The sequence below is a fragment of the Macaca thibetana genome, chromosome 9, assembly GCF_024542745.1.
Source record: "Macaca thibetana thibetana isolate TM-01 chromosome 9, ASM2454274v1, whole genome shotgun sequence".
Classification (NCBI taxonomy): Eukaryota; Metazoa; Chordata; class Mammalia; order Primates; family Cercopithecidae; genus Macaca; species Macaca thibetana.
The window spans coordinates 113,263,854-113,276,938 of record NC_065586.1 but is presented as its reverse complement, the minus strand read 5'-3'; the positions used below and the strand labels follow the sequence as shown (position 1 = coordinate 113,276,938).

Sequence of the window (13,085 nt, the reverse complement as noted above, 5' to 3'; positions counted from 1 at the left end):
TCCAGAGACTTTCCCTGTTCCATCTACTTCCTTCGTTTTCATTTTACCAGTCTTCCCAATAAAGCTTTTGCAATCATGACTCTGTCTTGGTGTCTGCTTCCCAGAGGATCCAACAGTAGTTGGCACCAGAAGTGGTCTGAGAAAGCCTGCTCAAAAAGCTAAGATGGGGGCCGGGCACAGTGGCTTGCACCTGTAATCCCAGCACTTTGGGAGGCCGAGGAGAGCGATTGCTTGAGGCCGGGAGTTCAAGACCAGCCTGGCCAACATGGCAAAACCCCATCTCTACTAAAAATGCAAAAATCAGGTGTGGTGGTGCACACCTGTAATTCCAGTTATGTTGGGAGGCTGAGGCACAAGAATTGTTTGAACCTGGGAGGCAGAGGTTGAAATGAGCTGAGATCACACCACTGCACTCCAGCATGAACAACAGAGTGAGACTGTCTCAAAAAAAAAAAAAAAAAAAAAAAAGCTAAGATGGGGTTTGAGGACTGGGTCCCTCAATACTGAAGTGGTAAGGAGATGATATATAGGTAGCCTTTGGTGCAAGGTGGCTGCCCAACTATTAAACTTGTCACCAGCAGTGAGCTGGGATGGCATGTTGACTAGTGCAATGATTCGCATTTGAAACATTGAAGGAATGATAAACACAAGATCAATAAGTTTGGATGGCTATTATGAAGTTGCACTGACCCCCTGCAGGCAAGCTGAGAAGAAGGAAGTTCATAGAACAAACAGCCCCTGTTACTGCCACCAGTCTCAAGGCTGCAACTGACACTCATCATCTCCTTCCTTCACTATTCATTCTAACTTTTCCTTGCCCTCTGCTACCTCTTCTACTGGTCTCAATGGCTTACCCGATGGAATGATCCTAATCCTCATCCCTGGGGGGGTCTGAGCCCTTGGTAACCACATCCTTTTCCGGTTGGGGCTGCTTGTGCTTGTCCACTTACAGACAGTTGGGTAAGAAGTACCAAGAGGTACCTAAGTGAGTCACCTGAGCTCCACCTATATTATTCTCTGCCCTCCTTGTGTGAAAGCAGCCCTGCCTCCTGCTGACCAGGTCAATTGCCCCTGTATTAGTCCGTCCTCATGTTGCTGCAAGGATACTACCCAAGACTGGGTAATTTATAAAGGAAAGAGGTTTAATTGACTCACAGTTCAGCATGGCAGGGGAGGCCTCAGGAAACTCACAATCATGGCGGAAGGGGAGGCAAACACATCCTTCTTCACAGGGTGGCAGGAAGGAGAATGAGTGAGTGCCCAGCGAAGGGGGAAGCCCCCATAAAACCATCAGATCTTGTAAGAACAAACTATCGTGAGAACAGGATGGGGGAAACGACCCCATGATTCAGTTGTCTCCATCTGGTCCCTCCCATGACACATGGGGGTTATGGGACTTACAATTCAAGAGGAGATTTGGGTGGAACACAGTCAAAACATATCAGCCCCTGACAAGATGGCCACCCATTTTCTTACCTGCTGGTTCCTGGACACAAGGATCTCAAAGTGCCCAGGGAGCAGTCATAAGGTGTATTCAATGCACCCCTTGCTGGGTTTCCAGATGAGTGTGTCCCCCTTGGGGACCAAGAATTCTAACACTGCAGAGCCTAGAGTTCTGGAGATGGGAAAAAGTGAAGACGACATGTAGTTGCATAATTTTCCAGAAAAGGGCAAATGCTTCATTGCACCTGTACCACCCTGAAGAAAGAGAAGGCAAGATCTCCAAGCCTTGAGCAAACCAGTCTCCCGGCACGTCCTGCTCCCACACTCCATCTGTATCCAGCCTCCCAGATGAGTCAAGTGTAAAAATTCTTTGCCTAGCCCTGAATGCCCAAGGTTTTCTGCTATCTTCTCAAAAGTTCTATGGTTTTGTGTTTTCCATTTCAGTCAGTGATCCATTCTGAGTTAATTTCTGGTAAAGTGTGAGGTTAAGCTTCACGTTTTTACCCTATGGATGCCTGTATTGTTCGGGCTTCATTTGTTGAGAAGGTTGTCTTCACTGCATTGAATTTGTTTCTCACCTTTCTGGAAAATCTGTTGAACATATTTGTGTGGGTCTGTTTCTGGGTTTTCTATTCTGTTCCATTGACCGATGCATCAATAGCACATAGCCCTTCACCAATAGCACACTTTCTAATTCCTGTAGCTGTGTAGTAGGTCTTAATGTCAGATAGAGTGATTTCTCCTGCCTTATTCTCTTTTCAAGATTGTTTTAACTGTTTTTAAGGCTTTTCCCTATAAATTTAAAAATCATCTTATCTATGTATACATAAAACCTTGCTGAGATTTTGATAGGGATTACATGAAATCTAGAGATCAATATGGGCAGATGCAACATCTTTACTGTGTTGAATCTTTCAATCCATAAATGCGGTATGTCTTTCCTGGCCATTACTTTTGAAAAACAGCTTAGTGTGCTCCCATGATTCTTGATTCAAGGCAAGAATTAATTTTTAGGGCCAGGTGCAGTGGCTCATGCCTGTAATTACAGCAGTTTGGGAGGCCGAGGTGGGCAGATTGCTTGAGGCCAGTAGCTTGAGACCAGCCTGACCAACATGGTGAAACCCCGTCTCCACTAAAAATACAAAGAAATTGGCTACTAAAAATACAAACAATTGGTGGCACATACCTGTAATCCCAGCTACTCGGGAGGCTGAGGCATGAAAATCATTTGAACCTGGAAGGTAGACGTTTCAGTAAGCTGAAATCGTGCCACTGCCCTCCAGCCTGGGTGACAGAGCAAGACTTTGTCTCAAAAAAAAGAAAAGAAAAAGTTTAAATATAAGAATGAGTGGCCGGGCGTGGTGGCTAATGCCTGTAATCCCAGAATTTTGGGAGGCCGAGGCGGGTAGATCACAAGGTCAGGAGATCGAGATCATCCTGGCTAACACGGTGAAACCCCATCTCTACTAAAAATACAAAATTAGCCAGGCATGCTGGCGGGTGCCTGTAGTCCCAGCTACTCTGGAGGCTGAGGCAGGAGAAGGATGTGAACCCAGGAGGCGGAGCTTGCAGTGAGCTAAGATCGCACCACTGCACCCCAGCCTGGGCGACAGAGTGAGACTCCATCTAAAAAACAAAAAAGAGCAAGTAGTCAAGTTATTTGTTACTTTTTAGGTAAGGCATTCTAAGTGTTATTTAATGCATGTGAGGTCAGTGTTAATGGAGAAAAGTGTTAGATGGTGAAAGTCTGAAAATGTATTTTTACTCCTTATTTTAAGTCTTTTCAAAAATACTTCGAGTATCTAGAATAGTGTACAGAACGACTTCACAGACCCCTGTGTCTCCATCCTCCTTGATGGTGGGTATCACAATGTCATGCATCATCTAGAAACCAACAGGGAACTGGGAGGGAGGGACACTGATGAGCCACAAGCTGAAGGTAAGTGAACTCCAGCACATTACTAGCCAGATTATCTAGTTGTGTGTAACTCCGTGTGTCTATTTCCCAGTTTCAGTTTTTATTGAAACATTCCAGTCTTGTCTCAAGTATACAAGAGTCATTTGGCCACATTTGGGCCAATGTAATGATGGTGGCAAGAATGGGCAAGAACCCACAAGAGAAGGGAAATATTGTGGATAAAGTCAGGACCGTGAGGTCCAGCCACTCCTCCGCACTACATGCCTGTCAGAGAGAGAGAGAGGGAGCAGGTGGCCATCAGTCAAGCAGCCAACAAGCACTTCCAAGGCCTGCTGGAAGCCAGATGATGTGAGGGTACTAAAGGTCCCCCACAGTTCCATGGAAGGAAAGGATGTAGATAGATGAATTGCTATACTTAAATATGGGTGCAGGATGAATGACAAAGTAAGATGCCAACTCTCTGTGTCTTGTGGAGTCAGAAGAAAGATGCCATGAGCCAGCACAGCCCATACAGGGCTCATTAAAAAAGGAGCTCACAGGATGGCAAAGAGAAGTAGAATAATGGCCAGCTGAGAGCGGACCAGTGCTAACAGGTCTCACTAAGGGCATACTTTCTAGTTCCTGAGGATGGAAATGATAACAAGTTTTTTCCCCTCTATATGAGCCATCCTTTTGCAGAGCACACGGGTTGCACAAGGTGCAGATAAGATAAAATCAAGCTTTAAAGCCACTGATACAGTTTGGCTGTGTCCCCACCCAAAGTTTCATCTTGGATCATAATCCCCATAACCCCATCATCCCCACGTGTCAAAGGAGAGACCAGGTGGAGGTGATTGAATCGTGGGGATGGTTCCCCCGTGCTGTTCTCGTGATAGTGAGTGAGTTCTCATGAGATCTGATGCTTTTATAGTGTTTGGTAGTTTCTCCTGTGTTCGTTCTCCCTCCTGCCGCCTTGTGAAGAATGTCCTTGCTTCCCCTTCACCTTCCACCATGATCGTAAGTTTCCTGAGGCTTCCCCAGTCATGTGGAACTGTGAGTCAATTAAACCTCTTCCCTTTCTGAATTACCCAGTTTCGAGCAGTTCTTTATAGCAGTATGAAAACAGACTAACACAGCCACCTCCTGTGGCCTGAGACCTAATGGGGTACCTCACTCCAGGCAGGTACAGTGCACACAGTGGAGAAAGCCGGTAATGTTCTGTCAGCCAAAGATGAATCCATCTAATCCAGGATTAGGGGAGTGCTACGGTATGAATGTATGTGTCCCCTCAAAATTCATATATTAGAATCTGAGACCCAATGTTTAGTATTAAGAAATGGGGCCGGGCACAGTGGCTCAAGCCTATAATCCTAGCACTTTGGGAGGCCGAGACGGGCGGATCATGAGGTCAGGAGATCGAGACCATCCTGGCTAACACGGTGAAACCCCGTCTCTACTAAAAAAATACAAAAAACTAGCCGGGCGCGGTGGCGGGCGCCTGTAGTCCCAGCTACTCAGGAGGCTGAGGCAGGAGAATGGCGTGAACCCGGGAGACGGAGCTTGCAGTGAGCTGAGATCCGGCCACTGCACTCCAGCCTGGGCGACAGAGCCAGACTCTGTCTCAAAAAAATAAAAATAAAAAAGGAAATGGGACGTTTGGGAGGTGATTAAATCATGAGGGTGGAGCCCTCATGAATAGAATTAGTGCCTTTATAAAAGGGCTGGAGAGAACTAGCCAGGACTTTTTTGCCCTTCTGCCTTCTGCCTTCTGCCTTCTGCCATGGGAAGATGCTGCCACAAGAGGGTGCCATCGGTGGAGAAAGTCCTCACCCAACACTGGCGGCACATTGCACCTGGACTTCCAGCCTCCAGAACTACTGCGAGCAACAAAGTTCTGTTCTTTATCAATTACCCAGTCTGGGGCATTTTGTTATAACAGCACAGGTGACTGTGACAGGCAGGGAAAGCACGGCCTCCCCAGGTGCTGCAGCAGCAGCAGCAACCAGTGTGAGCTCCATTGTCACATCTGGCTCCCAGCAGGCCTTGGAAGTGCTCGTTGGCAGCTTGACTGATGGCTACCTGCTGCCTCATTCATAGAGGGATGTAGGCTTCACAAAGAGGCCTCTACCTAACCCATCCGCCTTCCTCCCAAGGAAAAGGGGCTGGGTAAACTATGGGACTGTTAACAAATTCCTCCCTCCTAAAAACAAAAGGAACTCAGATCACTTTGGAGTTCCATGTTGGGCCAATGTGATGATGGTAGCCAGAATGGGTGAGAACCCACAAGAGAAGGGAAATATTGTAGATAAAGTCAGGACCGTGAGGTCCAGCCACTCCACCCTCAGGAACTAGAAAGTGTGCCCTTAGCGAGACCTGTTAGCGCTGATCCGCTCTCAGCGAGACCTGTTAGCACTGATCCGCTCTCAGCTGGCCATTATTCTACTTCTCTTTGCCATCTTGTGAGCTCCTTTTTTTTTATGAGCCCTGCATGGGCTGTGCTGGCTCATGGCATCTTTCTTCTGACTCCGCAAGGCACAGAGAGTTTGTATCTTACTTTGTAATTCATCCTGCACCCATATTTAAGTATAGCAATTCATCTATCTACATCCTTTCCTTCCATGGAACTGTGGGGGACCTTTAGTACCCTCACATCATCTGGCTTCCAGCAGGCCTTGGAAGTGCTTGTTGGCTGCTTGACTGATGGACACCTGCTCTCTCTCTCTCTCTCTCTCTCTCTCTCTCTCTCTCTCTCTCTCTGGCATTCGGAGGTGGGCTACTTAGTCACAAAGTACCCACCAACTCTTTTAAGAATAATGAGAAGCCAATTACACTCCTACATGAACACAGCATTGGTACCTAAAATCCAATTGCTGTGTTACAATCCAGTTGTATGGCCAGCTTGCTATTCATGGCCTACAGGTTTAATCACTTTAGGAGAGACTGTGGGAATTGAAGAAATAAAGTCTGAAAAAAAAAAGTTGGTAGAGAGAGCAGGAGTGAAAGCCAGCCTCCAAAGCTTGTTTATTTGACCCAGCCCACACACTCGGCCCCCAGATGGGCACCTCTTGGGTAGGGGCTCCACCTCTGGCCCCACTGGCTTTGCTCTGGCAAGAGTCATGTGGTCTGCTATGTAGGGGCTATGGGCAAAGGACAATTCTTTCAGAAAAAGATGGTCTTGCACAGCTGGCCGTGGTGGCTCACACCTGTAATCCCAGCAGTTTGGGAGGGTGAGGCGGGTAGATCACCTGAGGTCAGGAGTTCGAGATTTGCCTGGCCAACATGGTGAAACCCCATGCCTACCAAAAATATAAAAATTAGCTGGGCATGGTGGCGGGCACCTGTAATCCCATCTACTCCGGAGGCTGAGGCAGGAGAATCGTTTGAACCCGGGAGGCGGAGGTTTCAGTGAGTGGAGATCATGCCATTGCACTCCAGCCTGGGCAACAAGAGCAAAACTCCATCTCAAAAAAAAAAAAAAGAAGAAGAAAAGAGCAAGAAAGGAAAGAAAGAAACTGCCAAGCTGTCTTATGAAGTGGGTGTATTATTTTGCTTTCCCACCATTGATGAATGAGAGTTCCTGTTACTAGTGTTTTGCATTTTGGCTATTCTAATAGAGATATAGAATATTTCATTGTCATTTTAATTTGCAATTCCCCAGTGACATATGATGTTGAATAACTTTTTATATGCTTATTTGCCAGCTGTATATTTTTTTTCATGAGGCATTTATTCAGGATTTTTGCCCATTTTTAAATTGGGTTATTTTTTTCTTTTTTTAATTTTTATGAATACATAGTAGGTGTGTATATTTATTGAAATTTTTCTTATTGTTGAAATTTAAGAGTTATTTGTGTATTCTGGATAACAGTCCTTTATCACATATGTCTTTGCACATATTTTCTCTTAGTCTGTGATTTACCTTATTCTCTTGAATCTAATAAGCTTTAAATTTCATGTATTTTAATTTTGAAATCTAGAATATACTTTTGATTCTCTCTCTCTCCTTCTTTTTTTTTTTTTTTTTTTTGAGACAGGGTCTTGCTCTATCCCCCAGGCTGGAGTGCAGTGGCGCAATCTTGGCTTCCTGCAACTTCCACCTCCTGGGTTCAAGCAATTCTTATGCCTCAGCCTCTCAAGTAGTTGGGATTACTGGCACCCACCACCACACCGAGCTAACGTTTTTATATTTTTAGTAGAGATGGGATTTCACCATGTTGGCCAGGCTGGTCTTGAACTCCTGACTTCAGGTCATCTGCCCACCTTGGCCTCCGAAAGTGTTGGGATTACAGGTGTGAGCCATCATGCCCAGACAGATGACATCTTTAATCAGTTAAAGTCCCTCCTTCCTGTTATTGGAAGATAAGGTGAAGCACTGATGACCTCAATTATAGATTGAACTGGGGGAAGTTGCAATTTTATTAAGTCCTATTATCTTTGCAATTTTTCTGGCCCCTCAAGCATTATCCCTTTGAATAGTATTTTGGGTGAGAGATCGGCAGTTGTCGGTCTTCTCAGTTATGAAAGATTTTCTTTTTAGAGGATCTCTTAGCCCTTAGTCTCTTGCCACACATAGACTCAACATATGGCAAACATCTTCAGGGGGAGACTTTCCGTATATTTGAGATAGAACTCTTCTCTCTAGCAAGACGTCATCTCCTAAGCACAGTGGGATTTTACTGTACCTTTCTATCCAGCCCAGCTTCTCAGTCTGTCACATCACCCTAAAATATATCGTTTTCCATATGGGAAAATCAGCCTCATGTTTGGTGTCCTTTAGTTTCTAATTTGTTGTGCTAGCCCCAAAATAACCACTGAAACCTCTCTTGTTTTCTCTTTCCCCAAGCAAAGTCCCTGCATAGGCCATGTCCCAATCCTGCAGCCATGACCAGATGACCAAATACCCAAAGGGCAGAAGATGCCTGGTGCCCACCAGCTTACCTAGGGAAGGCTCTTTCCACTCTGGAAATTTTATCTTCTTGTTTCCAGAACTCTCTTATGCTTTTTTAAAATGGGATTTTTGCTATTTGTCTTTTTTTTTTTTTAAGTTGCTGCAGCAGGAGTGCTGGCTTCTTGCTACTTTCTCCTGGCTACCAGAGCACAAGTTCATGAGTCAGCTTCTGCATCAGAGTCACAGATGCCTATGTCTTTCTACACAATCTCATTCTCTGGATCATGAAGATTATCTGTGCCATAGTATGTCTTAAAGAGTGCTCTACTGTGGTTTCTAGGTTTTTTGCCATGCTGCAGACACACTCTACAAATTTTGATAAGAATTTGACTAAATTCTTTCATTTTTTTCTTCAATTGAATCAAAATCAAATTTTACTGGAAGTTCCTCAGCTTCTGTTTCAAGACAGCAAGAAATTTATGACAAATTGAAGTTTAGCATCCTAACTGTTAACCCAACACAACACATAAATTGGTCACACCAGACTCTTTTAAGTTGAAATTTCTTTCCTTTGTTCTGAGAGTATTAGCAACTTCTCCTCATGTCACCTATATTTTCTGGCCTGTATTATCAACAGTGGACATAACTCAAACGAAATGACAAAGTGTGAACAACTGTGACCCAATTTGTGCACATGGGAAGGGATGACAAAGTCCTTGCTGCTGCCTGGCAGGTGCAGATTATAAAATGCATCTTGATTTCAGAAATGTGATAAGTGCTAAAGCTAGAAAGGTGAATAAAGCAGATACAGTCTCTACTCTTAAGGAGTTCACAATTTAATGGAGGAGATGAAGATTAATTAAATATGTATTAAAAGCAATTACATGATTTAAAGTGTATAAGGTGTCCTAACACATAGAAAGCAAGTAATAAATTTTTGATGAGCTGGGTATGAAGAAGTATAGGATGCTATCATAGCAAAAAAAAAAATATGCTACATATTACCAAGGATAACTTTTCAGCTGCCATAACATTGATCGAAATAATAAGAATGCTATTCTTTTTTCACAGTCTGGTAAGTGGCCCAGGCCTGGCCAACTGGCTCTGCTTCATGCAAACCACATTCATTCTATTGTTTTGCCACCCTCAACAAGTTTACTACCACCATCAGGACTCATTAAGTCATCGGCAGTGACTAATGTTGCAGTCACTGATTTAATTTGGTCCATGTGGGCACCTGGCTCTGGTAGCCTTTGAGGCTTCCTAAGGTGGCTTTGATGAGTAGCCAAGGATGAGAACCACTGGTCCAGTGGGTTCCTTGGCTGAAACCATAATCCACCAATTTTATTCCTAGCACATTTTGTGAGTGTTCTAGGCTAAACACTTTACATGTATAATCTAATTTTCTACCTTGCTAAGGAGGTTATTATTTCCATTTTACTGATGAAGAGATTGAGGCTCAGAGAGGCTAAGTAACTTGCCCAAGGTCCCTTGGCCAGTAAACAGCAGAAACGTACGCTGGGGAGATTACCCAGAAACTCTGTTCTTTTCTCTCTTCCCAACATCCTACTTACTCAAGGCTGTACAGTCCCTCCTTGATCTGACTTAGCTTAAAAGATCATTTTGTACCAAGAAGTTGGTTGGTCCCAAGCCAAGATTTTCCAGGAAACCCCTAGTCTTCTAATACCCCTCAGTGAAAGTAACACAAAGGCCCCAGATCAAATCAGTTGATCAATTGTTACCTTTCGTAGACCCAGGTTCTGACTTGTCCTCCCAAACAGTGGCTCCCAACCTTTTTGGTACCAGGGACCAGTTTTGTGGAAGACAATTTTTCCATGGGCCACAGAGGTAATGGTTTGGTGATGATTCAAGCATGTTACATTCATTGTGCCCTTTATTTCTATTAAATTACATTGTAATATATGATGAAATAATTATACAACTTATCATAATGTAGAATCAGTGGGAGCCCTGAGCTTGTTTTCCTGCAACTAGACAGTCCCATCTGAGGGTGATGGGAGATAGTGACAGATCATCACGCATTACATTCTCACAAGGAGCATGCAACCTAGATCCCTCACATGCGCAGTTCACAATAGGGTTTGTGCTCCTATGAGAATCTAATGCTACCTCTGACCTGACGGGAGGCAGAGCTCAGGCAGTAATATGAGCAATGGGGAGCTGCTGTAAATGGAGACAAAGCTTCGCTTGCTCACCCGCTGCTCACCTCCTGTGCCCTGTTCCTAACAGTGTCCATTGCCTGGGAGTTGGGAACCACTGCTCCAGAACCCTGCCTGTGTTTATTAGGGAGAAGTTAGAAAGTTCAAGATGGATACCACTCTTTTTCCAGCAGAGGCTGCAAATTTAAGTACTGTATTTCCCAGTCTCCTTAGCTGTTAGGATTCTGGATACAAATTAGGTTAGATTCTAGACAACAAATGCAATTAGGTTTTGGATTCAAAGTAGATGTCTTTCCGCAAGATTTGGAAAGCAGAAGAGCAGTAAAGATGCTTTTCCCATCCCTTTGGGACGTTTCTCTGCTGGCAAGCAGGGTCACAGAGGTAAGGTGCTTCTCACCAGCCAGGCATGGTTGTTCACACCTGTAATCCCAGGACTTTGGGAGGTCGAGGCAGGCAGATCACAAAGTCAGGAGATCAAGACCATCCTGGCTAACACGGTGAAACCCCGTCTCTACTAAAAATACAAAAAATTAGCCAGGTGTGGTGGTGGGTGCCTGTAGTCCCAGCTACTCGGGAGGCTGAGGCAGGAGAATGGCGTGAACCCAGGAGGCAGAGCTTGCAGTGAGCCGAGATCGTGCCACTGCACTCCAGCCTGGGCGACAGAGCGAGACTCCATCTCAAATAGATTAGATAGATAGATAGATAGATAGATAGATAGATAGATAGATAGATAGATAAGCAAGCGAGCCAGGAGTAGTCCCGGCTACTCGGGGGCTGAATGGGAGAATATCCGAACCTAGGAGGTGGAGGTTGCAGTGAGCCGAGATTGCATGACTGCACTCCAGCCTAGGTGACAGAGTGAGACTCCGTCTCAAAATAAGTATTTTGATCCTGTGTAAGCTGTGGAACTGCCTCCTCTGTGACGGTGGCTACCCTCAGGCCAGGCCCAGGGCCAGCACTGGGCCTGCTTCAAGGGCTCATCGGTCCCTCAGATTTCCCAGGGGAGAAAGTCCAGCCTTGACCACAGTCTGTTACCAGATTGAGCACAGTGCTGCTCAAGCCTCTCTGTCTTCACCATTTGGGAGGAAGACAAGGCTGCAATGGACAGGCTCCTCTGGGCCATTCATAAGATGGAAATCTGGGATGCCTGCATAGGCCCTGAACAATGACACTTGATTTTTATCCAAAAACCAAACCAAAAACCAAAACAACCCACGCAAAAACTCCAAAAGGCTGTTGTGGAATGAGAAGAAAGAAGACCTGGCATCCAAGAAAGACCAGGCTCTGCCACTACCTAGCTGTGCAGCCTTGGGCAAATTGCTCAGCCTCTCTGAGCTTGTATCTCTTTCTGTAAAATGGCTATGATGATACCCATCTCAAAAGCTTGTCTTAACTTGCTTAGCACAAGGACTAGCACATCCGAAGTCCAAATACATGATTGCTCATTCATTAGTTTTGCTAGCGTGGTGGCCAGCACTCATTATGTGTTTGTTGGTTGTGTTTCAAAAGTATTCTAAGAAAAAACTGAGTAGGTACAGTTCTGTCACAATATGGTTCAAAGAGGTTTGCTGGTTGCCTGAAAACCCTGACATGATTTTAATAATTTAGGTCACAAGTAACCAATTTATTACCATGACCAGTACAAGCCACAGTTACCACTTACTGAACACATACAGGGTGCCAGGAGATATGCTAATGCTCCACATGCATTATCTCATTTAATCTTCACAGTAAATGGAGAACTGAATGCACCAGACCTCAGTAGAGGAAATAGTTTACTCTGGGTGTTTCAGCAGGAAGGGGTTTAATATGGGATACTACATGCTTTCAAACACTGCAAAGCCCAAAGGAGCAGGTTCTCAGCTGGTCCTGCAGGCTTGACACCCAGACACTGCAGACCTGGTTCTCCAGGGGAGCTGCTACCTCAGAGGCTGGCACTGGAAACACTGAGTTTATGAGGACATGCAGCAGCAGCAGCAGCAGCAGCTGAGATCCAGAGATCAGAAAGCCAGAGTCAAGAAGCCACCTGCCCTGAAATTTCTTCTGGACAGTCAGGAGGCTGGAGAACATGTCTTGTGTCTTGGAGCACAGCCCTGAACAAGCACCTTACCTCTGTGACCCTGCTTGCCAGCAGAGAAACGTCCCAAAGGGATGGGAAAACATCTTTACTACACTTCTGCTTTCCAAATCTTGCGGAAAGACATCTACTTTGAATCCAAAACCTAATTGCATTTGTTGTCTAGAATCTAATCTAATTTGTATCCAGAATCCTAACAGCTAAGGAGACTGGGAAATATAGTACTTAAATTTGCAGCCTTTGCTGGAAAAAGAGTGGTATGCATCTTGAGTAAGTCAGTAGTGCCACAGATGCCATTGTTATTCCCATTTTAGAGAGGAGGAAATGGATTCTGAGACTAGGACACAGGTCATCTTTGCCCTGAGTGAATGAGCAAATCCATTCAATGGCTGGCGGAAGTCACTGAACATCGATTTTGGCCTCAAGTTCAAATCACTTCCTCAGATCCAACTTTATCAGCAATAAAGCTGATGTAGGGCCCCTCTCCGACTTGCGTGTCTATTTCCCAATTGGTGTGGAACCTGTAGGAGGGAAGGGATGGGACTCTCCAAACCTCAAAATTCTAGAATAAAAATAGCCACCACCGCAAGAGCAAGAAGG

General features: G+C 45.0%; 1 protein-coding gene across 1 annotated transcript in view; it reads left to right on the top strand.

The window, feature by feature from the left end:
* The window catches only part of SHTN1 (shootin 1), a 905,549-nt gene that overhangs the window by 607,745 nt on the left and 284,719 nt on the right, over positions 1-13,085 (top strand). The window lies entirely within an intron of this gene.